The sequence below is a fragment of the Sciurus vulgaris genome (genome assembly GCF_902686455.1).
Source record: "Sciurus vulgaris genome assembly, chromosome: 16".
NCBI lineage: Eukaryota > Metazoa > Chordata > Mammalia > Rodentia > Sciuridae > Sciurus > Sciurus vulgaris.
This window is the reverse complement of record NC_136477.1, coordinates 72677386-72682412: the sequence shown is the minus strand read 5'-3', so window position 1 is coordinate 72682412 and position 5027 is coordinate 72677386. Positions and strand designations below refer to the sequence as shown.

The window sequence follows — 5027 nt, the reverse complement described above, 5'->3', positions numbered from 1 at the left end:
AAACCAGCTTGGAGAAATGGTCTTGCATTAAGTAACCTAAATCAGGATATGACTCCAGTCTGTTGACCCAGGCCTGTGAGGGAGGCATGCTTTGTTTGTGCCCTGTTTTCCAACTGTGAAGCCACCTAATAGCCACAAACTCTGCAAGAAGGCAAATTATTAGTATAATAGCAATTTTTGAATTTTGGTTGTTTTGAATCTAGATACTCAAGGAGTGGAATAACTCAAAAGGTATTTTTATCAGAAGCAGGAATAACTGGGGTCTGCGTTAGAGGCTGCCTGCCCCAAAGCTCTACAGGGTTTTGAAGTGTGTTAAGAACCTGAGTCTTAACATGAACTAGGAGATGCCTACTTAGAAGAGTGACAGCAGCTGGTCTACATGTTTCAGTGCTGAACTAGTTCCTCAGGTATCCTGACTCTGGAAATTTCTATGGGAGATTGGATGACTATTACAGATCCAGGTCTGTCTGCAGAAAGTAAAAATATCTCTCAATATACCTCAGAAACAAAGATGTCTCAATCAAGTCTACACTCACAGCAAGTGCTATGTTCTTCAAAACCTTTATCAAAAAATGTGCACAGCTTTTTCAGTGCCTTCTGCACAGAAGAGAATATTGAACAAAGTATTTCATATCTTGATCAGGAATTGACTACTTTTTGTTTTCCTTCATTATATGAAGAATCCAAAAGTAAAGAGACAAAGAGAAAACTAAATATAGTTGCTGTTTTAAATTGTATGAATGAGCTACTTGTACTTCAACAGAAGAACCTTCTAGCTCAAGAAAATGTGGAAACAAAGAATCTGAAACTGGGAAGTGATATGGACCATCTACAGAAGTGCTATGCAAAACTTAAGGAACAACTGGAAACCTCCAAGAGGGAAATGATTGGGCTTCAGGAGAGAGATAGACAATTGCAGTGCAAGAACAGGAATTTGCATCAGCTCCTGAAAAATGAGAAAGATGAGGTACAAAATTACAAAATATCATTGCAAGTCGAGCTACTCAGATAATCATGATATGAAGAGAAAAGAGCATGAATATAATAAAGGAACATCTGCATCAACTTGTTATGAACAAGAAGGATAAAAAAATAACCATGGACGTTTTAAATTATGTGGGGAGAGCTGATGGAAAAAGTGGTTCCTGGAGGACTGGTAAAACAGAAGCCAGGAATGAAGATGAAATGTATAAAATTCTTTTGAATGATTATGAATATCATCAGAAACAAATCCTAATGGAAAATGCTGAACTTAAGACAGTTCTTCAGCAAATGAAAAAGGAAATGATTTCTCTTCTTTCTTCCCAAAAGAAGAGACCTAGAGAAAGAGCAGATGATAGCACAGGAACAGTTATCTCTGATGTTGAAGAAGATGCTGGAGAACTAACAAGAGAGAGTATGTGGGACCTATCCTGTGAAAATGTGAGAGAGCAGCTTACAAACAGCATCTGAAAACAGTGGAGAATTTTGAAAAGTCATGTAGAAAAACTTGATAATCAAGTTTCAAATGTACACTTAGAAGGTTTTAATGATGAAGATGTGATATCATGACAAGACCATGAACAAGAAACTGAGAAACTGGAGTTAGAAATTCAGCAATGTAAAGAAATGATTAAAACGCAGCAGCAACTTTTACAGCAGCAGCTCGCTACTGCGTGTGATGATGATACCACTTCACTACTATGAGACTGTTATTTGTTGGAAGAAAAGGAACGCCTCAAAGAAGAATGGTCCCTTTTTAAAGAGCAAAAAAAGAATTTTGAGAAAGAAAGACGAAGCTTTACAGAGGCTGCTATTCACCTAGGATTGGAGAGAAAGTCTTTTGAAGAAGAAAGAGCAAGTTGGCTAAAGCAGCAGTTTTTAAATATGACTACATTTGACCACCAGAACTCAGAAAATGTGAAACTTTTCAGTGCCTTCTCAGGAAGTTCTGATTGGGACAATCATACAGTGCACTCAAGGACACAGCAAAAGAAGCCTCACAGTGTGTCTAATGGGTCTCCAGTTTGCATGTCTAAACTGACTAAATCTCTTCCTGCTTCACCTTCTACTTCAGACTTTTGCCCAACATGTTCCTGTGTATCTGAACATAGTTCAATCAATGTACTGAACATAACCCCTGAAGAAACTACACCAAATCAGGTTGTAAGAGAATGTACAAATCAGAAGTGGAGTGTGGCATCAAGACCAGCGTCACAGGAAGGTTGCTACAGTGGATGCTCCTTGACCTATACAAATTCTCATGTAGAAAAAAAGATGACTTACCTTAGATTTGTGGATGGGATTTTTTTCATTAACATTCATCAGATTTCACATCTAAGTTGAAACTGGGTATGTCATAAAGTCAGTCATCTCTAATAATTCAGGATGGTCTGAGTTGTTTGTTTGAACTTCCGTGTTTTTCCCCAAAGAGCTGAAATGCTAAATCTATTTAAAAGGATATAAAAGCTTTGGATATGTATTTTTAGTAACAGAAAAAACTGGTTCTGTGAATAAAGGAATGTATAGATGTTTGGGTGGGAACAAAAGCACTAGAATAAGTTTCCTCTTTATAGGTATTAAAAATAGCACTTTTAGGAAACTGATTATTGTAAATGTTTAATTTTGTCCCAAACAAGTTGGCATTGGAAGTATAATCTTTACTTGAATGTATACTGTAGATTTTTAATAAAGCAAGTTCTATATTTATTATGTTTAGTGTGATTTTGAAATTAACTCTTACATATATTTTAAATAAAATGAAATTTATGTATGTTTTGTACATAGATATACATGACTATGTTAAGAGGTTTTAAAACTTAAAAACTTCTACACAACCATGAGTATAGTAAAATTTTAGGTTGTATTCTGTTTACAGGTGTGTTAGGACCATTGCCACATTGCATTTAAGGTTCTTTTTTTAAATCATATGGGCAATAAATATTCAAAAATCTGTTCAAAAAAATAAATAAAAGTAGGAGTCAATAAATGGAATAGATTCAAACTAAAAAGAATTTTCTCAGCAAAGAAAACAATCAACAATGTGAACAGAGAGCTTACAGAGTGGGAAAAAATTTGTGCCACACACACTTCACTAATCTCCAGAGTTTATAAGTAACTCAAAAAACTTTACACCAAGAATACAAATAAACCAATCAATAAATGGGTTAAATAAACGAGCAGATAATTCACAGAACTATAATCAACAGATATATGAAAAAAATGTTCAACATCTCTAGTAATAAGAGAATTGCAAATCAAAACCACCCTAAGATTTCAACTCACCCTAAATAGAATTTCTGTTATCAAGAATACAAGCAACAATAGGTGTTAGTAAGGATGTGGGGAAAAAAGTACACTCATACATTGCTGATGGGGTTGAATATAAGGACCGAAATTGGACCTCCCACTCTCCAAGCTTCATGAACCCACTGCCATATTCTCTGCCAGTGAAGGGGCTTTCATGCCAGAGCACTTTCCAGCTGAACCACATGGTCTAAAGTTAAGCCAGTATGTGAACACGAAAGACAGCCGAACTTTTCCTTGGAACTCTTCTCACACAACTTCTTTGCAGAGGCTTGCCTGTGATTTCTTGGTGAGTAAAGTTAGGGTTAGTGTCTGAATCCATGTTAGCGTGCATTAATAGCATTCAGGAGTTTCACAGGCCTTTTACATCTCAATCACTCAATGTTATTAGAGCTCTAGTGTGAAGAGCAATGGAGCCCTTTTTAATTCTTCTGTAAATATTGAAGGACATACATAAAACAAGCAGTGCCTGGATTAGTGTTGCATAGCCCAGCATCACCTGGCTTAAATTGTAGATCGTGGAAGAAGATGCTGTGAAGTTAGTAATGGTTGTGCTCATGTGTTCTTGTGCCAGAAAAAATAGGAAACAACATTCGCACATTTGACTGTCTCCTGAGAGCAACATAAAAGAGACAGGAACTTGCAAATCCATCATTGTTATAAAAGTGGGAATGAGGATCGGTATTCATGGTTGCATAGAGAACGAGCGGACAATTACTACTTCCTGTTTGTTAGTGTATGGAGAACTTGAACTTATTTTGTGGAGTTTGAGGGTTGACCATGATCCTTGTAAATTTTCATCAGGTAATTTTTCTGTAGTTGTGTTCCAGCATCAACATACTTCAGCTTTTCTGGCCCCATAATATCCTTGCACTCCTCCTTTGAATATTCAGCTTGGAGGCTGTGAAACATTCCACTTTCAGCACAATTTATGTTCAAGTCTGTTGTTATGCCCTTTGAAACTGTGTCCATCATGCCATCACAAGGCTGACAATTGATCCCCCAGCTTGTGGTCTGCTCCAACCTGGAGATGGTTAGAAGTCTCCTGGTAACATCCCACAGAACGTGGTGACAAAGAAGTATTTGTTTCTCATGAAGAAAAACCATTTTGTGAATACAGATTGGCGATATCTCTGTATCTTGTTATGGTTTGAAGAGACCCTGGAAAAATCCCAGCAGTTTACTTTCATGGTGCAGCCCAGTTGTAAGGCAGGAGCAAAGAGAAGGGGACTGGGTGTTGGAGTGTCACCCAGAACAACTCTACTTTCTTGTCATGTTCATCTTGCCATCCTTCCAACAGGCAGAGTAAATGACTCCCTCCTGTCCTCATGCACCACTAGAGGAGCCACTCACATTCACATGGATCATGGACATCCCAGGTTCCATGTGTCTCCTGTACATACTTCGTAGGTCAGTAGCAGAAGCCAGACAGATGGAAAACGATGTGTTCCATATCAAGGTTCACCTAAACTACGGAGAAGGATTGATTCTTTACGGAGGTGAGCACTCACCACCCATCTCTCCATGAAGCTCATAGGCCCCTATGCTAGTTTCCTGAGTCTGAAGAAAACAAAGCATGTCCCAGTCCTGGAGGAGTGGGTTCGGAGGGCAAATCCAGTTGTGCCAGTGCTATGATTGTTGATCCTTGTGCCCTCAAGCACCCCTCTGTCCCAGGATGTTGCACTGAACTGGTGGGGCTAATAGCCTGCATCAGGAGGCAAATGAGCTGCCTGCTAGGCATA

At 38.2% G+C, this 5027-nt stretch overlaps 1 pseudogene across 1 annotated transcript; it reads left to right on the top strand.

The window, feature by feature from the left end:
* Positions 1-346: 346 nt before the first annotated feature.
* Positions 347-2270, top strand: LOC306646363 (afadin- and alpha-actinin-binding protein-like; annotated as a pseudogene). Its single transcript has one exon. The product of its transcript is annotated as an afadin- and alpha-actinin-binding protein-like (transcript).
* Positions 2271-5027: the final 2757 nt, after the last annotated feature.